This window comes from Lepidochelys kempii, chromosome 5, assembly GCF_965140285.1.
Source record: "Lepidochelys kempii isolate rLepKem1 chromosome 5, rLepKem1.hap1, whole genome shotgun sequence".
In the NCBI taxonomy this organism is placed as follows: Eukaryota; Metazoa; Chordata; order Testudines; family Cheloniidae; genus Lepidochelys; species Lepidochelys kempii.
The window spans coordinates 56947736-56973377 of record NC_136384.1 but is presented as its reverse complement, the minus strand read 5'-3'; the positions used below and the strand labels follow the sequence as shown (position 1 = coordinate 56973377).

At 39.1% G+C, this 25642-nt stretch overlaps 1 long non-coding RNA gene across 7 annotated transcripts in view; it reads left to right on the top strand.

The window, feature by feature from the left end:
• Positions 1-25642, top strand: part of LOC140911428 (uncharacterized) — a 162416-nt gene that overhangs the window by 105608 nt on the left and 31166 nt on the right. The gene's annotated exons all lie outside the window — the stretch shown is intronic.

The following is a 25642-nucleotide window of genomic DNA, read 5'->3' as shown; positions in this document are numbered from 1 at the left end:
GCATTTTAAGTAGGCTTGGCAGAATTCAATTTTTTTTTTGTAATTTTGACTGACCGTATTGATGATTTTAAGCATTTTTTTTCAATTTTTATCTATTTACATATTCACATTTGTGGAAAATTATGGGGTTGGGGTGGGGGCAGACAATAATTATTTAATGACAGTAGATCTTGAGCCCTAAAAAGTTAAAGTTGTTATAACACAAATTGTCAACATCACATGTCGAAGTATGCAAAGTAAATATCTTTAAATCAAACTCTAATAAGTTCTGAAGCAACATGTTTCTTATTTTGCCTATCAGTAAATGTCAATGATTGTCAATGGAGATATTTTTTCATTGGTTTGTGTGGGTATGGTGAAATCGACATTTACCAAAATGTACTGATAAAAATCTAATCTTTTCCAAACCTTTGAGTCAGAATAGCTGTGTTGTCTTGTCATACTGACCTAAATTGTACCAAAACCATGCACTCAAACTCCCTCTTCTTTTCTGACTAAAAGGCTACATATACTTTAAATGGATTCCTGATTATTTTTCTTTCTACTATGGCCTACTAATTACACCAAGTCTTACTCAGATATTGTTGGAGGAAGGTTAATTAACAGTGGTAAAAACCAGACTTCTGAAACTCAGACTACAATTAGACCAGATTGTCACAGAATTTCAGTTGTAATAGTAGCATTTTGTGTTGATCAAACCTAGACATTTTAATTACATTATCTGCGTCTTTAGAAAAACAGAAATCATTTTTTAAAAAGAGATAAAAGACTCTCTGGTGTAATTTTCTTTTACCTCTCAATAACCCACAGCCAAACCAAGCAATTTGCAAGGCAGGCCTCCAAATGATATTTCTCTCTTCCAGATTACCCCCCTCCCCCCCCCCAAACACACTCCCCAGGAAGAAAATAGCAGAAGGGGAGGAGGACGAGGGAGAGAGAGACTGACTATCATGATATAAACTGTTTTATGGAAGGATTGTTGAAATAATCTTTGAGCTAATTTTTAATTCAAAAGGAGACTCATCTGATAGGTTTACCTTGTAATTAGCAAGAGCGGTAATCAAGGCAACTGATTTATTTTACTGAGAGATCTGAGAGACTGAATACATCAGTCACAGGACAGATTCAAAGTAATTCACAACTTGCTTTGTTGTATGAATCTAGTAGTGACTGGTAGAAAAAAAGAAAGCTAGCACTGTATTAGTATCTAAACTAATGTAAAAATGAAATAATATTTATCCTATGGGAATAATATCTGCCTGGTACTATCGAATACATTGGGTCAGAATGTAGCTAGCAATAGATACTATAGACTATTTTGTTCTATTGCTAGTAGATAAAACTGGTTTATGCTATCTTAAGTAGTTTGAAAATTATTTTTTTATATTAAACTTAACCAATTTTAAGTTTAAATTGGGGTTTGTATAAATCTTTTATAACAGATAACTGCTGACAATGTTAGTGTTTTAGGGTTGTTTGTTGTTTAGCTTGTTGGTGATGCTTAGCAAAGGAGACACTTCCTTTCAGATTCTGTTCTAAAAACCTCAGGGCTCTCTTTTAGGCAGTTCAGCCTAATGGAATTAAGCCTGACATGTTTCAACTCTATTTCTTTATAAAATAAACATAAAACAATGGTTTAGATTTCTAATAACACTCTTGAACCATGTGAGACTCAAACTTTCCCTGTCCTTTACACATCTGTAAATAAAGACCATAAAAGAGGAGTACAACAGGATAAATCAACATGAATCTGAAATCCACTGCAGCATATTAAATGGCGCAGTCTCACTGAAAGAGAGGGTGACCCCACGGCTTCTTGCAGTTTGAAGCTAATTGTTTTTGTCAGGATGGGAACGTCTGGAAGTCCACTGCAGTGTCCCACCAGCAAGGCTTCAGTAACTGAGCTGGCCTGCAGAGAATGAACCCACTTTGTAGCGACACAGCGGGCTCAGACACCACCTATTCTGCTCTCCAAACTGTCATGCATAACAACTTTATTGTGCTAAATTGAACTTGAAAGCAACCAAAGGCTATGAGAAGGAGAGGCTATGAGAAAAGCGTGCTGTCAGCGCTGGCAAAGTCTGACCTGGAAAGTAGGCTCAGAGACAGGAGAATAAAAGACCGGGGCCCTGAACACAGCATATTGTTTCATTTTAAAGTATGATTCCCATACCAGAGAAAGTACCAAATGTGATGTAAATTTATTTAAATAGATTCCACTGCTTAAAAGTTTGCCAGCCGCTCATATCCAACTTTCCCAGCTCTCTGATTCGTTACTTACAGTGGGAATATAATGACATATAGTCATCATTGTAACAGCTTCTTTGCAGGGACACAATGATGATTAATAGCTAGCAGCAAATTTTCACATGGGCTCTGAAGCACTATAGCATTAAGCAGCCAAACACTCCCAAATCCCCCTTTTCTGTTCCACTGAAAAGTCCTCTCCTTGTACCTTGCAGATATGAACAAAGCCTATCTTAATTCCAATCAGCTTTTCCTTATTCAAAGAGACCTTCTCTTTTTCATAATTGATTCATGTGCATTTTTTAGTCTTTCACTGAGCCTGAGCCATTTTTTCACTTTTCTCCTCCCCCCCACACCCCCGGGGAGACTCATCTAAGCAATAATTTGTTGGGGGGGAGGGAAGGGGTTCTTCTAAAATATCTGTTTAAAAGATTTCTTAATTAGTTGAATTTTTTAAAGAGAAAATAAACTCTTTACTTTCTAAGTCTTTTGCAATTATCAATCAGTAGCACTGATGTATGTGCTCATAGAAACACTGACTTATCTTTGCCAGAGTTTTTTCTAAGACTAGAGAGCAACAACAATAAGCTGGTTCTATTTATTGTATCAGCTCTCATTCCCATGAGAGACTTACAGCTGAAACTGTAGACGAGATCCATTTTTCTCGACAGAATTATTTTTATAGACAGACTGTACTAAAACTATTTCCAACATTTTAATTTTTTTTAAACTATTCACGAATGTTTCAGAATCAATGGCTTTTCCACAAATATTCAGTTCACATGTAACAGGCAAAAATATATACAGTTAAGGCTTGCTTCCGCTCTCACCTTCATCAGTTTGCTACAGGTATAACTCAATTCAATTGAGTTATTTCTGATTTACACCAGGATGAGATCAAAATTAGATCCTCAGGATTCAATTTTCATTTCTATTGGAAAAACAACAACTTCAAAAGAAAGGTGTAAATTATATAAATTAGTGTTGAAATTATACATTTGCATTGGTTTTCTTCTTAGGCACTACTGTCTACTGCATTGTCTCTTTCAAATCCAGGATGATATTCCCTAGCTATTTCATTATTGCATATAATGAAGACAAGAATGGTTTCTGAGATTAGCATAATATCTATGAAATCATAGCTTCCAAACATACAACATGTGTGATAATGAAACAAACTCTATAATATTCGCAATCATTATTTCTCATATCCTTCTGGTGACAGCTTCAGTCAAACATTATATATAAGTTCACTGAGGCTATTTGCTAAAACTGACTGAAATTTTTCATCCAAACTTTTTATTTTTTTTTCAAATAAAAATGTCTTTTTGATCAAAATTGTCATGGAAAATTTTCATTTTGGTCAAAAATTTTCAGTAAAAAGATATGGTGATTCATTTTCAAACCCAAAACTTTTTACTTAACAATAAACATTTGGGGTGGGGGTGGGGGGGTTGCTTCCAGTTTTTCATCACAACTGAAAAAAAAAATTGAAGGATTTTTTTTCCCCAAAATTTCCCGGGAAAAATAGAGCATTTTTTAACCAACTCTACTTTCAACTTCAACATGCTTTGCAACATTTTGTAATTAGGTTTGTAGTACTTAATTTGCTTCTCACAGAGATTTTACGCTGATGTAACACCACTGATTTCAGAAGAGCTACTCCTAATTAACTGTGATGTATCCAAAATTAGAATCAGATCCACAGAATTTTTGTCAGGTGGTATAATCTTGGTGCAGTAAAAGTCTTATTACAAAGCTGGCTTTTTGACTGCAGCATGCCTCCTGAAAAACTGGAGTGTGACATGCTTTTCTCTTCATTGAAGGGTATGCTATGTGCCAGAAAATATTATAATGCCCTCTCATGTTTTCAACCAGCAATTTCTGTTCTTTGTGTTTCTCATTTTGGTGTTCTGAAATAATTAAATATAATCAAGGGGTTTAAAAATATATATATTAGTAACTTGTATTGAATAATGCTTGCATTAGTTATTAAACAGAGAATATCACTCATAGTATATCTGGTAGAGGTGGAAACCTAAAATTGCATAAAGTCATTTATTGGTTTATGGATCCAAAGTTTCTCAGATAGAGTCACAATCTAAATGATGTCCCTTAGTGCTGAAATTAGCATTTGGAATCTTATGTAGTCAAAAAACTCTTTATTGATTATACATCTGAGAAGGCTTATGTGTGTTGTTTATTTCAGAAAACACTTTGAATACATGTATTCTTGATACTGTTAGACAGCAGTATGCAAATAACTGCATGAGGGGCTAAAACCTTCCACATACCCTTTCCAGGATATATCAGCACAAGCACATTTAACATGTTTGGGCATCCTAACGTACCTTTAGAGGACAGCAGAATCCCAGCACAGTTAGGGTTTTGAACAGAATCTGCTATTAGCTCTGTCAATGCATACTTCATTCCACTTTTTGGAGCTATATATGTGTGGGTACGACATCAGAGTTGAGACCTTTGTATTTGAAACCAAAGATGTGACTATGATCTGAAACCTCTTTCACCAATTGTCTTGTGTGATTTCTGGTGTTTGAACGTATTACATCATTTACTGTAAAAACAGTAGATGGTTCTGAACTAAAAGCATGATCCAACATGCCTGATCTTTGGAAAAGTCTGTATCAGGATCTAGACCTGAACTCTGCAGCTCAGGCCCATGTCTCTAGTGTATATTATTCCATTTCTTGTGATATATTGTATGTGCATTATCTGTAGACGTGATTCTGCAATCCTTTCTCACTTTGAGGAACATTTGTTCACATATGTAGTTCCAGTGGCAATTTAATAGAAATTTTGTCATGTACTGCCTCCCTTCACAACCTCCCAAGCACAATTCCAGTGATGATGACACAACATCCCTGTGACAACTGCAGCAATTGTAGACCTGGAAAGCATTACGGTATTTTTAACTGTTTTTAGTAGAATAGCAACCTAATTCTTCCACCCTTACTCACCTGTGTATATATAAAGCCTGCTGCAGTTTCCACGATATGCATCTGAGGAAGTGAGCTGTAGCTCACGAAAGCTTATGCTCTAATAAATTGGTTAGTCTCTAAGGTGCCACAAGTACTCCTTTTCTTTTCACCCTGAGTGGTTCTTTACTCCAAGATTTCAATGGGGCTGCTCATGAAGTAAGGTACTATCCAATAAGAGACCATTTCATGAAGAGGTTTCCCCATAAACATAATGTACATTCTTCTTCTCCTGAATCTTTGAGGGAGACAGTCACCCAGGAAGAGAAGGAGAAATTTGAGAATGTGACAGACTCTCAGAGGAACATGGAGACCAGCCTTTCATTCATCATGGCAGACTATTTCATTTTGTGACTGAATTTCCAGATTATTGTAAACTGTTTCAGTAGCTATTTGCTTATCTGAGGAAAGTCTTGCCATTTCAGAATTACCAACTGGATAGAAACTTGACAGTATCTTTAAAATGCTGGTAGTGAAGGACAAGGGACGATTAGTGATGCATAGTAATAATGGAAGCAAAACAGCTATAGATTATATCTGCTTCAACACCTGACATAGCAAAGATTTGACTGTACCAAATGACACAGCATTTCTTAAACTACCATCCACTGAGGTCATAGAATCATAGAATGTCAGGGTTGGAAGGGACCTTAGGAGGTCATCTAGTCCAACCCCCTGTCAAAGCAGGACCAATCCCCAATTTTTGCCCCAGATCCCTAAATGACCCCCTCAAGGATTGAATTCACAACCCTGGGTTTAGCAGGCCAATACTCAAACCACTGAGCTACCCCTCCCCCGCAATCAACTCAGTTCCATCAGATAGAGGGGCATTCATCAGGTGTCTGGATCTTTCCAAGTTTTCCTTCAGAAACAGGGATTGTGCCTTTTGATTCCAAAGCTGGATTTCATCAGAACAGTCTTCCAGGAAATTGCATTTCTTTTTAAGTGTCCCCTTCATAAGGACCTCCTAAGATGTGCAGTTGCTTCATTTATCACGTGAGATGCAATAGGAGTCCCTCAGCCATATTTGGAAAAGAGTTTCTATTTTTTATACTTTCTAATCCCAAAAGAGGATTAAGAAAGGAAATCTTCATTTCATATTAGATTAAAATCTATCTGGAGAGTCCAGCACAAACCTAATTTTTTATTTAAAGTTTACACATGTACATTTTTAAATCAGTTCTGAAAAAATGACATTTTCAAATTTCCTGACTAATATGTATTAAGATACCACTGAAAGAGAGTTGTGATTAGTGGTTGGAGTACAGCCATGGGAGCTAGGAACTTCTGGATTGCAATCTAAGCATTTACACTAAATCTCTGTGGTGCTGGGCAAGTCATTTAACTTATCTGTCTTAGTTTCTCATCTGTTAAGAAGGAATAACATACTTACTTCACAGAGGTGTTGTGAGGATTAATTAATGCTTATAAAGGGCTTTGAAGAAAACTACTGCTTATTATCATATTATTTGTACAATAACACAACCAGGCAATTGTGTGAGGTGGAATATTTGAAGCTAATTATGCAGATTTATAGGGTTTTGACAATATTTATTGTAGTATCTAAGATATCAGTGCAATATAGTTGTGGAATTTTCAGTTTAGTTTATAGTTTTCTATAGTTGTATTCTTCCATGACCATTGTCATTACACTGTTACCTCTTCCTGCTTCCTCTCTGATGTCACCTTCTTATTCTCCCTCTTTCCTGCTTCAAAGCCTCCCTGCTATCATCATTGGTCACTTCACCTCCCACATCAAAGATCCCTTCCATTTTGCTTCCTCTCCTTTCTTATCCCTGACTTCATCATTTACCTGTTACTGTGGATCATATTCCACATTCATTTCCATGGCCAGCCTTTCATGGACAAGAAACTGCTCCCTCTCTCTGATCACTTAAATTCCTCTTCTACCTCTTGCCCTGATTCCTTTCAAGACTTACTACCTGTCAATGTCACCAATTGGTCTGCATTTTGCCCTCCCTTTCTTGAACTAGTGTCCTGAATTAGTTCCATAATTGCCACCTACAACTGCATCCCTTCTCCTCCTGCCCTAGAATCCTTTGCTCTCCTCTCTATCAATTTGTTTGCCTCAAAACCCCACAAACTTTACCCATCCCTTCCAATCCCTTCCTGTACTTCTACTCTTATGCCATAGAACTATATATTACAAGTACCAAGTGGCCTTCCTCTACTGCACATTTATTCACACCTCCTTCAGCCAGGCCATTATCTTTGTAAAATAACACTTCTTCTGTTGCCTGATCAAGTGCTGCTGCTTCTCCACCTTCATGTCTCTTTTAAGAGACCACTCCCGTATCTTTCCAAGATCTCATCAAACTCTTCAAAGAGAAACTTTTCTGCCCTCTTCACCCTTCTTTTTATTCTTCCACATCACATTTAAGATCCTTGTTCTGTCTTTCAAAGGCCCAGAATAATCTAGTTCCTCCTAAACTCTCTTTTCTCATCTCCTTTCACTCCCCACTTTAACACCTTTGCTCTTCTCAAACTTGACAACTTTATGTCCTTCTCTCTCATCTTCATGCATACGTTGCAATCTGGATCAAAAGAGGGTTGGGAAACAATCACTTGAGAAGCAGAACAGAACTGCACTGAAACAGTCTCTTTTACAGTAACTTATCCTTGTGCCCCTTCCCTGGGCACGATTCTCCTTTCTTCCAAATCCTGATTCACACTGAATCCATTTTGGAATGAGCTTCTCTGATAATCCAAACATTTACTCAATGAAGAGGGTGAGTCCTCAGTAATTCAAAAGGGCCACATGCTCAGTGGCCCTTGTGTCTCACACTCTTTTTCCCTTCTTGCATCAGCTTTATTTGCCCCCACCCATTCTCCTTCTTCACCATATTCCAGACAGAGGCTTAGTGGACACCTCCCGCAGTGGTCCACTTTGGAACCACATCTTCCATTTTAACTTTCCCTTTGAAAGAAATAATCAAGGCCTGATTCTCACCTGCACCAAGTGTAAACCTGACATAGCTAACAAGAGCAGAGGGAAAGGTAGCTCTAAGCTTGGGCCATCTGGGAACCAAAAGAGCAGCTGAAAGGAAAGTGATCAGAATTATGCTTGTTGCACTGGTCCCAGAGAGACTGTTGCACTGGATGAGGATCAGGCAGAACACTATGTTATGTCCCACCCGAATGCCCCTTCCTGTCCTTGACATGAGTCCTATGTGCAGGGAAGAGCTAGCAGGTAGAGTACAGCAACAAAGTAGCTGAAGCCAGAGCTCTCAATTTAACATTTTTTAACATTCTTCTAGGATAAGAACATCACCACACTCAAAATAACTAAACACTAATAACAAAAATAGTATCTCTTTCTCCCATGGCTCTACACACGCACAACTGTAGCCCTACAACTGCGCATACACCTTTGGTTTTGCATGTGGGTCTCAAGTTTTTAAAATTTAGTCCACTGTGTTAGTGTCTCTCTGCCCATCTAGGTCCTGAGGAGGCCGGGCTGGCTCCAGGCACCAGCTTTGCAAGCAGATGCTTGGGGCAGCATTCAGAATGGGGCGGCAGTTGGTGTCCCGGGGCAGCAATTCTGCGGTGGCTTTTGGGCGGTGGCCCTCTCTTCCGGGCGCGGCGGCAATTCGGAAGGAAGGCAGGAAAGTTTGGATGAACAAATTGTGATAGCTGTCCAGCCTTTCGGGTCCAAGACCAGGACTTCAGAGAGCCAGATGGACTAGTGTATCCCCTTCACCCCACATCTCTCTCTTATCTCCTGTGGGTCTCACTCTGATGGCACAAAAATGAGATATCAGTGTAAATATCTCCTTATAAAACTCAGGGATATTTATGTCAGGCTAAATGTAAAATACAAATATGACGGTTCCCACAGGATTTACAGAAGATAATAAATGTAGTAGGTCACTGTGTACCAGATTCCAAACAGGCACAATGGGCTAATTTCAAAGAGTTGCACCAAGGATGAACTTGGCCTAGGGGGTAGAAATACGAGAAAATTAATTTTTCTGGCTTTGCTTTTGATTGTTTAGTGTCGATAATATGCTCCGTGTCATACAGCACACAAAAATAAAGATAGTCCTTTCCCCAAATTGCTTACAATTATATAAATATGGGAGGGGTTATTATCAAGCTAAAAGGCACATTAGAAAATGTTCCAGAGATGGGATAACTTGGTGTTGGGGAAAGAGGATTGTTTTTCTCTCCTATTGTGAATATTGCAAAATAAATGAGTTTTTAAGATGGAGTTGAATGAAAGGAGATTTTTCCAAGAGGATCATAGATTTCAGCAGAGCTGCAGCCCCCCCTGCTCTGAGAAACCAACTGATGGGTAGTTTCTGTTGAGCCAGCCTGGCTAAACCAGTCAGAGAGACAAGAGTAATACCATGTGACTTCTATCATGTGACTAGCTCTATGTCATTTGTCTAAAACCAGGTATGAACTTGAACTCACTGTGAACAGCAATGTGTGTATGGGTAGGGGGAGGGAAACCCAGAGATATTCAGATAGAGCAAAAAGCTTTTAAAGACAGTTTGTCATCACAAACAAAACTTGTTTTGAGCCAGTCTGTTCACTGCTAGTTCATAGATGCAGTTCAGGACACAGTTTATACAACACTTATTTTAAAGCCTTCATCCAATGGAAGATAAGGCAGACTAAATTGGGCTGTGATCTGGCAATGAGCTGTGAGTGTGGGTTGTTGTTTAAAAAGGTTCTTTACATATTGTTTATGTTTTCTGCTTCATATTTATAAATAAACCTTGAAATCATACCTGACCCACTCTGGTTTTCCAATATAAAAACCTGTGCTCTGTCTCAGAGATTCTAGTGGTTTGTATCTGGCATCTACAGGAGACAACTTATAAGAAACACCTGAAATAATATAAAATGTAGTATCATTGTCAGGCTATCAAAAAAGAAATCAAAGAACTTGCAGCATGCTATAATCTAGAAAGGTGTCTTAATGTATTATACCTAAGACTGTATGTTATAAACCCACTGTTCTTTCTAAACAAAGAATCTTTTTTTAAAAAACAAAACCTTTCAATGGAAGTGTTGGTAAACTTACATCAATGAACTTAATAAAATTGGACCAGACTCTATTCTTAAATCTCATAAAATTGCCTACATTTTGATGTTTCCTGTATTGGTTCACATTTCCCCATGGAAATATATCAAAGACATAAATAGAAAAGTCTTGAAATCTTTTTTATGCTTTTGATAAGATACTTTCTTCAAATAACATTTAACTTGAAATAACTCTCCAAGCCATGTAGAACAGTTACAGAGCATTTGTTAACTTCTCTTTCTTCCTTTTCTTCCTCCCCCCCCCCTCGAAACAGTTGTTAAAGGAAAAAGAAAGCAATTGAAATTTCACCTACATAGTAGACAACTCAATTCGTTGTTTTGCTGCAAGGTAATCTATACTTGCCAGGGCATACATTGAAGTCTCTGTGATTGTTATGATAACTGAGTTATTTCATGGTGAAGTTTTTAATTGCAGAATTTAAAGTTTCATTCCTTTTGGATGAAATATTATAATTTCTTTACTAAAGTTAACTGTTAATTTGATCTCAATTGCATCTTTTGTTTCTTGAAATGATAATGACATTTCTCTGTTATGTAAAATACATAGCTGTGACAACTGTCTTTTCTGTTCAAACCAATTTTTCAAGTGAAGTTCATGTGAATAAGCTATTGGGTTATCTTGTAAATTCCATAACTGTACTTTCTATTTATTACATTTTACAGTTGAAAAAAGTATTTAATATAGAGGTATTTCTAATTATTATATACACTAGAAAGCAATTTAAAAAAAATTGGTCAGGGATAATATTTTTAAACTACTGAGATTCTTTATCAGATGAAAAGAGAAGACATATATCATGAAAAATAAAATTACAGTACTATTTGAGAGAGGAATAGTTAATCCTTAGGTAAGAAAAAAATTACTATAAATATTACCTTTCCCTAGAGAGAGAAAACTTCGATGGCTATAAAAGACAGATTTCTTTCATCATCATTGTTTTTTTCTTCTTTTTTTCCAGTATTTTTGTGGTGTTTATTTTTTTCCAAATGTTTACTTTTCTTTAGATTTTTATAAAGGGGGAAAAAAAGGCTATGTCTATGCTGAGAACTAGTTTCAATACTCTTTATTGTTAGGGATGTAACCAGATGCTTACCTAAAATGTTTGATCCTCTGTCTTTCAATGGAAAGCTCCTATTTAAACCATAGATAAACCTAGGTCAAGAGAAAGGCATTCTCCTGCTTTATGAACAGAGGAAGTAATCTGGGTGCGTGTTTTAGAGAGATCTTACTCCCCACATAGGAATAAAGCTAAATCTAGAGTTGGTTGCAGGTTTAATATCTTTCATTGAAAGCTAGACCTTCTGAAATCCAGTGCAAGGTAGAACTCAAAAGTGGAGATTTTGTTTTGTGAGGGGCTAATTTCACTAGTCAGTTCATCTCTAAATCCATATTCCTTCCCCACTTGGCTTATATCTGTACAATAGCTATAATGCAGTGATAGAGTTTTATGAACACTTCTTATACACCTTTTACATAGGTTTAAAACTGATATAAATTAACTTTACTGTACTTAATGTGATTTATACCAATCAAGAAGGAACTAGAAAGTCCTTTCTTTGGTGTACAACTGCAGGAAAATTTTACATTAAATGATATTAACTGTGTTGTGACAACTTTTATTCAGGTGCTGCTGTTAGGGTACAATGGTTGTTGTGGTGTATGTTTGCTTTTATGTTTAATCTCTATTATAGTGTAGAGTTACCACTTTTTTTCTTATTGATCTTTGATCAATATTTGATCTGACATATATTTAAACCAAAATAAGATATACTGTTGATTAAATGTTTATATAATACCTATTAGCAGCTATTATTTTATGCCTCCTTCATGTTATGACTACGTCAGTGACACACATCTGACAAAATGTTTATCTATTGCACATCCGTTCTCCTTTTTAATCCCCTTAGCTTTGATTCAAAGCAGAAGATTTCCATTGACTTCAAAGTTTTATTGGATTACCCCCTAGTGCATCCACCCTAGGATCCTAAATCTAACATTTAGAAAGACAAGGTGGGTGAAGTAACATCTTTTACTGGACCAACTTTCTGCTGATGAAAGAGGCAAGCTTTCAAGCTAGTGATCGATTGTCTGATTTCACCCACAAAGCTGCTATTGAGTCATTTAGTGCCCTGGATGAGGTACACCACATGTTGTGATAGGCATGTGTAAGACCCATGCATATTGAAAGTTGTGTGTGTGTGTGGGGGGAGGGTATTGATCATTGTAGTAGTAGAGATATGTCTTCAGGTTTTGCATCTGTTGTTATGGCAGGGTCTGATGCTGGTTTGAGTTGATGAGTCAGTGGGAGCTTCCATCTGATCATGAGCTTGGTGAAGTTGGGGAGTTATTTGAAGGCCAAAATAGGAGGCTAGAGAAAGATTTATTTCAGGATGTGGTGACCATCAAGTATGGGTTGTAACTGTTTAATGATAATCCATAGGGGTTCCAGTGTGGAATGGTAGGTGACAACTAGGGGTGTACACTTGGACTTTTTTTTTTCTGTATTTCAGCAGGTTCTCTTGGCAGATTTGGATGGCCTGTTCCATTATATGATCTACTTTTCTGGAGGAGTGTCCTTGTTTGGTGAAGTGGTTTTAAGTGTGTTAAAGTATGTATTCTGAATTTTCTCCTTGGAGCATATTTTGTGGTATCTGAGTTCCTGGCTGTAGAGAACAGATTTCTTGGTGTTTTTGGGGTGGTTACTGGATCTGTGAAGGTAAGTGTGGTAATCTGTGGGTTTCTTGTATACAGTTGTCTGTAGGATTCCATTGTTGAAGCTAAACAATCTGTTCCATCTTGTATTTAGTTGTGACACTCTGAGTATCTTTCCCAGAGCTGAAAAAGAGCTCTGTGTATCCCAAAAGCTTGTCTCTTTTACCAAAAGAAGTTGGTCCAATAAAATATATTACCTCATCAATTTTTCTCTCTAATATCCAGGGACCAACGCAATTACAACAACTCTACACTTTTAGAAGATATTTCCATATTAGTCACTGCAGGGATAGTTTGTTTTCTAATCTTTTACTTTAATGCTTCCATTTTAGATCTTTTGGGGTTTTTTGCTTACACTCCACAATTTGTACAACATGCCAATAGAATGAGTTGCAGCTTCCTTACGCTCAATCAGCCAATTCCCTAACCTCCATATTAGCATCCTCGTGAAAGAGGGTTTCCACCAGTCTACTCTGTCTTGCACAATACCCAGCCAGAGTGCTACCTGTGGGCAGATGGTGTTTATACCCTTGAAGCTCATACTTCCTTCAGGTCATTAAACTTTGAAGTGCTTCAGATAACCTAGCAATGTTTTAAACTGATTCTGTGCCATTCTGAAGCTTCAGAAAGGCCACAAGTCATTATAAGTACTTTGAAGACGATTTGTATGAGGCAGTGAAGTCCAAGAGACTTGTTATCTTCAGTACTGGCTAGTTCTTAATGGATAAGGCACTACTGTTGCTGAAAAAGTAACCTCCAAGTGCCATAAAGAGGTGACTATTTTTCTCTATTTTATTACTGTTGAGCTCATAAAAGCATAGTAGGAGCTTTACATAAACAAATAAAGACACTCTCTCTTCCCCAAAGAACTTACAAACAACACTCATTCAGGGCACAAATGAAGGTCATGACGGGTCGGACCCCCCGTTCCAAGGTGCCACCTGATGTACTGGGGTCCCACCTGATGTACTGGGGTCCCACTGAGCCTGCCTATTCCACCAGCCTGGGCTCCCTCACGCTGTCCTGCTATGCCAGGCCCGCAAGCCTCCTCCAGCACATACACAGGTGGGGCCACACCCAGCTGCAAAAGGGCACACAGATACTGAAATAAGCTCTGTTGGGAAGACTCAGCCCAGGGAATGCCCCGCACTCAGGTGTATTTCCCCCGCCCCCCTCCTCCCCCCAGGGAGTGTAAACGCAAGATTGTATTGTCTTTTGCTGTATGGAGATCTATACAGTGTAAGCTCATGAAATTCGCTCCCTCCATGTGGTAGAAAATATGCACAACTTTCCCCCGCCCCCCCATTATGATTACACAAACTGGTTATAGAATAAATTAAAGAGAAGTTTATTAACTACAAAAGGTAGATTTTAAGTGATTATAAGGATAGCAAACAGAACAAACCTGATTACTGAACAAATAAAACAAAACATGCAACCTAAACTTAATACATTAAATTAACTGGTTAATAGTAGCAAATTCTCACCCTATATGTCGTTTTATGCATGTTGCAGAGTTTCTTAATGGTAAACTGCACTGCTTGCAGCTTAAATTTCCAGGTATTCTTTTCACAGGCCAGACCTTTTTCAGGTGTTTTCTTCCTTCTTGGGTGGGAAGGCAGTGGAGAAGAACCTAGATTAACTCATTCCCCAGCCTTAAATAGGATTTGCATATGGCGAGAATCCTTTGGTTCTCAGTTTGACCCCCAACCCCTCTGGGTGGAAAAACACTAGAAGTCCAAGATGGTGTCCAGTACCAGGTGACATGATCACCTGACTCTGAAGTGTCAAAGCAGCATTCCAGGAAACTTCCCAGGAAAGAGGGAGATTAGCATCTTCAGAGTCCTATTGTCCTTCCAAATGGCCCATCCAGGCTGATTGCATACTGTCTGGTGGGCATTCTCCAAGTGTAAACACAGTTGTAATTGTTACATAGTCAATATTCCTAACTTCAGATACAGAAATGATACATGCATACAAATATGATAATTATATTCAGTAAACATAACCTTTCCAATGATATCTCACATCACCCATCTTGCATAAAATATTTTCTAGGTATGCCATATTTATATCATAAGCATATCTCTATGAAGAATATGGGCCATAGGGTCACAAGGGTAGTAAACAAACAAAGGGTGGGGAATGGAAGATGTAGGACAAGGGTTGCAGTACAGAGAACACTCAATTGCTCAGCTGAGCTGTACACATTTTGATGATTGCCTTACATTTGTGCTGTATTTTTCTTCCACCCAACTCAGGGGTGCAAGTACATGTGCTCCGTATAAAGAAAAGCAAAAATATACTTTCAGCTTCAAGCTCTTTTTTTTTAGATTTAAAGAACAAACAAGAAAGAACAAAAGCAAAATCTCCATGAAAGAGCATACAGTGTGTGTCAACTCTGCCCTGTACACAAAATTAAAGCAGGGAGAGGGATTTGAAGGGGCAGTATGAACACACACACAAGCAAAAAGCCACTACATACCAAGGTACAGACACCACATCAACTCGTGTGGAGCTTTGTTTAGGTATGCAAGGCAATCCTAAATGCCTATGAATGGAGGAAGCACCAGATATCTGAATCCCTGCAGTTGTATGCTGGACTTAGGGTCAGATTTTCAAAACAGCTCAGCACCAGTCATGTCCCACTGTGATGCTTCTGGCTGGATTTTTAAAAAAGAACATTTGAAAATCTGGTGTCCTATTTTGGGGGATAAAGGTAGCTGAGCTCCATTGAAAATCTGGACCTAGGAGGCTAAAACTTAGCTATGGTGGTAGGATGAAGCTACAGGAACACCTGCCAATGCCTCATGACAAAAAGTAGATTTTAATTTGCATAAAAGTACACAACTTTGTGTAAATTAAGCTCATGTGCATAAAGCTCTGCTGGACAATGAAAAGGGTTCCCACTTCTCCTCAACCCCCAATTAACAATTTATGTGCCACTCCAGCCCCATCTCTATCTGTTCCCCAACCCCACATCAGTTCATTTTGCACCCATACCATCCCTACATGAATTAATTATATACTTCCCAGCCCACCTCATCAGCCCCACATTAATTTTGAGCTCCCAGCCGCAAATGAATGGTGCACCTCCCTGCCCATCTGTAAACCATGCATTCCAGCCTCCAAATCAATTAGTTTTGGCCTGGGGGACACGTCCAGGGGTTTTTCACCCCCACTCCCAGGCTGGGGGGCAAGTTCCATGGGCTTTTAACTCCCCTCCCCTCTCCCACGCCTAGAGAAACATGGAGGAGAACAGGGAAGTGGGGAGGAGCAGAGGTGTGCTGAGCTATTGTTCACAGGAGGGGCTGGGGTAGGAGGGAGTGGAGCTGCCCTGATCTTCTGTGCTTTTTCTGCTTCCTTTCCCCCCTCCTCTACATAAAAACGCCTGGGGGGGGGTTGAGGTGAGGAGGGGGATGAGGGAAGATCTCTGGCTGCCACATCTGGTTGGTTGCATTTCCTAAAAGGGAGGGCTGTTTGGAAGACACTCAAATCATTGGCAGTCTCTTCAGATCCCATCAACTGATGGGTTTTTCTCACAAAACTGTAGGCAGATCTGAAAACCCCCTGTCCACAGATAATCAACAGGTGGACTGTGGGCCAAATCCGGACCGCCAGATGCTTTTGAACGGACCCCAAAATCTTTTCATTTACTGATATCATTATTGTTTTTATGATTATTATTTTCTCTGGATACTGAGCCTTGACTATACCTTTAACCAAGAAATGTGGACCTTGACAAAAAATAATTGACTACCCCTGCCCTAGTCTGGAGAGTTTGCAGATCTGGAAAGGGGAGAGTTATTTCTCGATATTCCCAGCCCTGTAGGTTCAACAATCATGAAATGGGTCCTCCAAAATCATAAGATTGGCTTAAATGTTATCAGATTTTACAAAGGAATAAAGGTTGAGTTCTGTTTATTTGCCTTTAAGTGTCTGAGCCTTTAGAATGCAATCAGGTCACATTTTCAAGGTTTTCCCCACAACCGTGTGGGCTACATTATTTTAAATGAAACTTGAGATTCTTACACAATCCCTTGTCTCCAGGAGCGGGGGCTTTAAGTAAAGAATCAAACATGATCAGACTCATAATAAAATTGTGGAAATTAGCTATACTGTAGCCACAGAAGCAATTCATTGGGCCAGATCATGGAGTATGGCTAAATTGCAGGTGCTGTACACAAGTGACTTGTCCTCCCCTAATCCTGCAGTAGCTCTGTGTAGGGCTGTATAGCTTACCATGCTGCAATACCCGCAAGCGGCCAAAATGAATCCAAGGATCAGTGTGGTGCAGGGGCATCTGGACCTCACCCCCTTTCATCTATAATGCCTTTTTTCTCTGCTATACAGACCACACTGTGGGAATGTAAGAGCTCTTATATGGGCTCTTGACCATGGGAGGATCACCCTTACATTAGGTACCAAATTACAAAAACAGCAATGTGTAAAGTGACCACATGGCACAGGAGAATCTGGCTCATTTAGTTTTCAATGCAGTACAGACTCCAGAAAAGCTGGGGAATATGTACCTCTCATGCCACACAGATGTGACACCTCTTTTCTCGGCTCGAGAAACAAAAACTCCATTCCTGTTGTGCATTTCTGGCAAAACCACTGATGTTGCATGACGGCACAGGAAAATAATTTTTAAATGTGATCCAGTGAAACCACTTTTTTGCCCCCTGAGGCAGAGAAAATAAGCTATGAAACAGAGTTGAAATAGTTACCAATTTCTTAAGAAAAAGAAAGAAAGGAAAAAAAAAACATTCACTCCCCTTTCCCATCAAAACAGACACAACATTTATTTTATTAGGTCCCAGTCCCACAGTTGCTAGCCACTGGGTGGATTGCTGAAGCCCTGTGAAACGCCACTGAAGATTAGGCTCACTGAAGTTCATCACTTAAGCTCAGGTTTCAGAGTAGCAGCCATGTTAGTCTGTATTCGCAAAAAGAAAAGGAGGACTTGTGGCACCTTAGTCTCCAAGGTGCCACAAGTCCTCCTTTTCTTTTCACTAAGCTCAGGCTCACTAGTCTTTCTATGTGGATCACAATGTAGCGTCAGGCCTTAATTAGGTTTGTGATGAGCTCCAGCTTGCGTAAAGAGAGGAAAAAATGACAGAATTTAGCAAGATAATTTACTATTTTAATTTACTATCACATATTCAAGGGCAATATTATTTTTTACATTTGTGTAACAAAAGCTCTTGCAAAATACTGTAGTCTTAACATACAAAGTAACTACAAAGACCAGAAACCTGGTGCTGCAGAACATTGACCTACAGTGATGCTGCTACAGTGGTATCCCACTACTATACTGCTTAGATCAGAGGATTCTGACTTCTTCAGAAAAACATAATATAGATTATGTAAAGCAAACGTGCCAGCGTTTAAAAAGCTGCTACCTGTAGAAAAGCAAAATGCTCAACTTTCCAGATAATTCTGCCTGTCCGTTAATCATGAACATTGGACATTGAGCAGCCAAACTGAAATTTTCATTGGAAAGCAAGATTAAAATTTGGAAAGCATTTTAAAAAACAAACAAACGTAATTTTCAGAATTCATAAAGAAATAAAATTATATGGTTTTCCAACAGTGCCTTTAAATACTGAAGAAATAGGACTGGTATCCTTGAAAATATTTAAGTAGTGTGTTGAAATCTCATAGCTTCTTTCTTCATTTGCTTACTCCTTCTTACCCCTACTGTCATCAGGAGAAATGATATGGGGTGAAATAGAAAGCCTGATTCTGATCTCCTTCATGCTATTTTTCTTGTGTCTCATACCTGTACACACATGGGCCTTGGCAAGTTAGGAGGTTTGTCCCAGATGCCAGACACAATGTTGTTTGTCTTATGGACAAAAAGGAAAATGTAGAAAGCGTGTGTGTGTGTGTGAATCTGGGAGCATTGGAGATGGCTTCAGAAGAAAGGAAATTACTTATTTTATGTAGGAAATATTTTTCTTGTCACTGTTGTCAGTTCAGAGAAGCACCTTCAAAAAGTCAGATTACCAATAGTAGAGAGGAAAATATCCCTACAGACTATGGATACCCTACATCCCACTGTGTTTGGAGACGTCTGATTTGTCACAAACCATCTCTCTATTTTGTCTGTGGTGGATGAATCTCCACCACCCCTGCACCGCTTCAGCAACAGCAGCGGGAGCAGAGGGTATTTCATGGCAGGATGGCCAAGAGCACAGAGGGGGTTAGATGTATGTTTGGATGAGGGTTGGCTGGGGTGGGGAGAGAGGCTGTGCCCATGAAATTCTGCATTCCTACAAAGCCCCATAAGGTTAATTCAAGCTGGAGTGTAGCTAGCTTGTTGAGGGCCCACACTGGCTCTTGCAGCTCTTGAAAACAGGAGGCACAAATTGTGTCCCTCTGGTCATGTGCAGCCACCTGCATCAGCGCAGGGATGAATCTGGCCTAGAGAGTCTGATCAGCTGCTTTATGATCAAGATGTGTGGAGGGCCAGAAGAGGCTGAGGAGTTCCCTTTTACCTACAGAGGCACTCAGATACTACAAAGGCACTTAGAGATGTGGGCTATATAAGAACCAAGTTAACTTGATCATGGCCTCTCTATCTCCACCCTGCCTGTCCCCCCTTCAGTCTGTGGAGGCAGTTGTAACCCTTGGATTACACTAGCACAAACTGAGCCTCTTGTATGAGGAAGAGAGAAGGGACTAGAAGGGGAAGAAGCTCAGTCAGAGCCCACTACAATAGGAGGGGTTGAATGGATCCAAAAAAACCTTTGTGACAAACGTCATTTTAATTTCCTGTGGATGACAAGTGGGAATTTTGGATCTGATAGTTCCCCATCCTTGATGGCTGACCAGCTCTGTCACAGTGGGGATATGGCTGGGCAGCCACAGAGCAGCCCTCTGGCTGCTGCTGAAGAGTATCTCATCTCCAAATCTGATTCGTATGGATTATACCCAAACCTATAAACTGACCCAGGTTTACTCAAAAATTGGCCCAGGCTTACTCAAAATTCAGCCCAGCTTCACTGAAAGGTTCACAATCCTTGGCAGAGTTTTGAGAACCCTGACCCAAATTTCAAGTTTCTAATGACGCGTAATAAATTTCACTTGGTTTGGGGTTTCATTATAAAATTTTTGCATAGCTTTATGTATCTGCTTGTTGTGTTGGCTGCCTCAAATCCCTCTAAACTGTCATCATATTATGATTACTTTCAGGAATTACTGAAATTACGTAAAAGTACTTTACTCTTCAAATATTTCCTTTAGAAATTATCTTCTACTGTACTTATGCAAAACTTGTAAGTAGGCCTATACACCATAAAAGAAAAATATATATACACTGAACACACAGGAAAACCAAAAGCAACTCTAGGCAAATAAAAAGTTGTCCATTTCTAGAAATAAAATACATTTCTCTCTCTCTCTTGCTCTCCCATCCTCCACCAAATCTTCAGTTCCTGGAAGCCATTTGAAACAGGAAATTATAGGAAGATAGGCACTGATTTCCAGCTCTTACATATTCTGATTTGTATAGATACTGTATCACATTCACAAACTACATTATGTTCACCGAAAGCACTTCTAATCCTACAGCATATGTTCAAAGTTCGGTGTTTCGTTGTACTGTATAAGGCTGATAATTCTGAGCTGGTGAGCACCCAGATATCTTGGCAATGGAGACTGCACACAGACAGGTAGATTAGTGTAGAATACCTTAGATTTCAAACATTTTTCCTGCTTATCTGGAGTTCTCTTCCAGTATCTCTATCTTGAAAAATTAAATACCTGGTCCTGTAGTGAATAAATTACATATTATTTTCTTTCTTTGGGATAATAAAATAATCCTCCACTTAAAATACATTAAACAGTTTATCTCACACTGCAGTTTACTACAAAACCCAAATGCAGTTATGGATAACTGTTCACAATATCAATTTTTTAATTTTGTATGACCCAATCCTGCAGCCCCATGTTGACAAGGACTTCAGGATCAGACCTGGGCCATTTAATAAACATGAACACTAGAAATTTAGGCATAAAGAAAATCCATGGAATCCTATAGAATTAGGATTGTAGCAGAGATTTTGCTGAAGTCACCAGAAGTTAAGTTTTTTATTTGAAAAGAAAAATAAAGTTTTTATTCTTCTGGTTGAAAAGTTAACCTTCACAGTGTAAACTGATACAGTGCCATCTTATTGACTCTCCTGTCTATATTGAGGCTATAACAACACCAGGAGAGGTGTGAACTTTCACATTCATTTTAACAGAATGTTAACTTTGAATCTTAATAATGGCCTCTAAATGTCAGCACTGTTAATTACACTTTGCAAATCCTGTCTGCCCCCTCCAAGGATTAGAACCTCAACTAGGTGATAGCTGAGTTGAGAAGATCATTACTGTCTTATGTTGGGGACAGTTACTTGACATTGTGTTATCTTAGATATAGTTACCAAATGTATTTATATTACGAACAGTACATGCATCTAGCATATCTTGTACAGAAACAATATATATATATATTGAGTAAATAAAAATAAACAGACACTTTGCTGGGGAATGACCTGGCAGATACATCCAGTGCAATTAGATATACCTTGCATGTTTCATTTATCTGAGAGTTATCTAGCATATCATATGCATTTTTCCAGCAGCAGCAATAGTATAGGAAGATAAAATGGAACTTGGAAGATGTAATTTCCATGTTTCTTTTGATGATGAGTGGAAAACCAAACAAACTAAAAAGCTATAAAAGTCACAATCAATTAAATTTTTAAAAATTGAGTATAATGTTTTGTATTTTCTCTCTGTTTTACAGGCAAACTATCTAAATTGATACAAAAGTTCTTAACTTCCCCATCTGAATAGGCCAAATAGAATTGTTGTTATCACATCACAAATTACAAGACTGTAACTACTGGTTGGAAAACAAGGCCACCATTATACACAGTAATAACAGTAACCAGGTGGGAGAGGAAGGGCAGGATGTCGTTGTCAAGTTCTAATCTCACTGTTTTCCATGCAACCCTTCAAAACCCAAACCATCCCCTCAGAGACAGAAATGTTACTTAGGGTATGTCTACACTGCAATTAAAAACCCATGGCTAGCCCATGTCAGCTGACTTAGGCTCACAAGGTCCAGGCTGTGGGGCTGTTTAATTGCAGTATCGATGTCTGGGCTTGGGCTGGAGCCCAGGATCTAGGACACTGCAAGGTGGGAGGGTGCCAGACCTCCAGCTGCAGCCTGAGCCCAAATGCAATTAAACAGCCCCACAGAATGAGCCCCATGAGCCTGAGTCAGCTGGCAGAGGCCAGCCACGGATATCTAATTACAGTGTAGACATACCCTGCATATATGTCCATACATATGTCTCAGTACAACTACATGCTAGAAGCCCCTGCAATGGAACAACCAAGTCCAGAGTGTAGCCCGGTTTAGATCCAGAAAAGGCCATTGCAGAGGCATGCCTACAATCCCAAGCCAAGTAATTAGCTGAGTTTTATTTTAGTCGTATCAATGTTGTTCTATGAAAAACCAGAGGTGTGTTGTATCCTATTTGGGAACAATTGTAGCTGGCAGATGCAGCGCTCCAAACTTGTTGCCACAATTGTCCACCAGATCACTGATCTGGAAGGCTGAAGAAAAAGGGCTTCCATGAAAGCCATGTGGAATGTACATTACTTGAAAAATGACATAAAAAAACCTTTTGTGCATCCAGAGAAGCGACTGCGATAACTTAGATATCTTTGATGCCTGTTCTTTTATATCTGATGCCATTCCCTGACCATCTTCCATCATCCTGTATATGGCAAGACTATCTGCACATAAAGGGAAATCTCAGCCAAGTGGAAAGGGAGGCCATGGTCACAGAAACCTCAAACTTGTCCACATTGTACCAGCCGAGCACATAGTTACCTGTTTTATCTCTGAAACAGACAAATAACTGTATCCCATTATTGGGCCCCAAGCACTTTACTGTTGCCTGGGAAAATAATATTTTCCCTCCTACCAAAAGTTAATGGTCAGGTGCCCAAGTGGTGTCAAGCAATCAAATAAGATCTCCACTGCCCTTCAGTGCAAGTGTTCTAAACTGTCTATCTGCAAACAAGTTATTGTCAAAAATACAGTTGTTAACTGCAAGGATCTGTACAGTGCTTAATAAAGTATAATAGGAATCTGGTCCCAACTGAGGCTTCTGGTTGCTATTATAAAATAAAATAATGAGAAATTATCATAAGACAACATAACTTGTGTTAAAGTAAATGACATTTAAATCACAGGCATTACCTGTTCTGGTTGATGGGTGCTTGTTGATGATGCCTTGCAGGCTTGGTTCCTCATCCTGATCCCATTTGTTTTTTAGTAATGCAATTTGCCTAGACCATGGCCACTACCAGAATGGACAGAAATTTCAAGAAAACTATAAGAAGCTGACCAATCTGTGTACCATCATTAGGCACTCTACATGTGTACAAAGTACTCACTGGAAACCAAGCCCCTCCTAAACAGCCAAAGCTGTGTTTATCTTATTATGTTTATCTGTTCCAGATATGGGCTGGTCACAGAGCTCGCTTATCCACACCAGATATGTTCATCATAAAATCCTTTAATGGGTGATTGTAAATCCCTGTGATGTCAGCTCCTGAGTCAGTTTTGAAGTCAATAGTCTTGCCATGAATATTCAGTTTCACTCTCCAGGCAAGCTCTGTGTCTTCACAAATGATAAATCCCAGAAACAATGGCTCTTGATTTGTCTGTAATATGAGTCAACTCTCTGACTGCTTTGGTGTGTCAAACAGCCACAAAATGTCCATATTTCATGCATTGGTATCACCAGATGTCTCTGGCTGGACATGCATTATCTCTTGGGATACGCCTTTTTTCATACCTTGTGCATCTAGGCTGGAATTTGTCCCTCTTAGCCTGGGAGTTCTCTCTCCTTGCCTCAGGTGTTTAACAATAATGACTTTAACACTCACATATCTGTTTATAGCTTCTAAGCTAGTTTTTCAGGTTTTTCAAGTTGCTCCTGCCTTATTTTCTGTTGTTTGACTAATTCTGTCTGCTTTGTTATTTGTATAGCTGTGGCTAGGGTTAAATCTCATTCACTTGTAGCTGCTGTGAAAGATCTTTGTCTGTTAACCCAATAACCAGCCTGTCTCTGATATTTTCATGTTTTGCATTCCCAAAATCACAGTTTTCAGCCAATGTATGTAGCGCTCTTATAAAACATTCAACATTTTCCCCTGGTTCTTGACTTCTCTGGTTACAACCTACTCTTTCATAAATCACAGTTCTCTGGGGGTATAAAGTGTGCATCAAACATAGCCAGAATCCTTTCATAGTCATCTTTGTGACAGACTGCAGTAAAGTCAAAGGATATAAAGATATGCTCTGCTTGCTTCCCCATAGCATAAATTAATGAAGATATCTGTATATCTCCTGTTTCTTTCTGGCATTTGTTTGCAATGCAAAATCTTGCAAAATGTTGTTTCCAGTCTGTCTATTCTGAAGATTTGCCAAAGCTGGGATGATGAAGTGGTTCTGCAACCTTTGTTGCTGTTTTAATTCTGTTTCTGTTCTTAGTTTACTCCTGACACCATGTCATGTTCTTTTGTACCAGATATGGACTGGTCACAGCACTTTCTTAAACACATTAGATGTATTCATCATAAGCTCATTTAATGCTCTGTGAGGTATTGCAGAGGTTCCTTTAAATAAGATATTTTACACATAGTGTCACCTAGTGGCTGAATGGTATTATACATTTTTGCACGCCATTACACATCTGTTCTTAATTCATTCTGCATTAAAGAGCAGGACTTCAATATGTTGCTTCCATGAAATGTCTCCATGAATGCCCAATATTGTGTCTCCAAGCATCCCATCTGCTGGACTAGAGCAGTGTGGTGGACGTATGCAAACCTATCAGGGAGTTCCAGGTTGTGCTTCTTGCTGCGCACCCACAGCCACACTCTGAAGATGAAGACATTGGTACTTGTAGTTCATGTGGGTGTTCCCCTAACTAATGCTTATACTCGTAGTTCAAGAGGTAGGAGCTGAACTTTGATTACATAATCAATTGGGGGGGTGGGGACTTAGTGCCTTCTTTCTGGGATCCAGGCCGCATCCAATGAATAAGGACTGTTCCCCCATCATACCCATTTTAGCTTGTTGACTCATGACTACAGAAAGGGCCTGGCATACTTCCTGCAAAGGGTTGCTGGCCACTTGGGTGTTACAGAAGCTGCAATGCTCCTGATGGCCTTTGTTGGGGGAGGTGCATGGTGTGACATTGGCAAACCAGGCGCCAGCTCATGCCAAGGCCCCTAGGGCTCAACTGAACCTTGACACTAACTGCACTAACTAAATACTAACTGCAACCAGTCTGGCTCACCTGTATGCTGGTATTGTTTAAATAAGTATTTGAATAATGAGAATGTATCCAGACTTATGAAATCCTTGTAAGTTGTTGCATGCATTAATCTCACTTATAATATCTGTATCCCATGTTATAAGATAATATTTAAGTGTTTGTGTAATCCACACACCTCCTATGTGTGGTGTTCTGTCCCATCTAGTGGCACTGAGGCGATTTAGAGAGAGAGATTAATGAGTCTGCTCTACAGC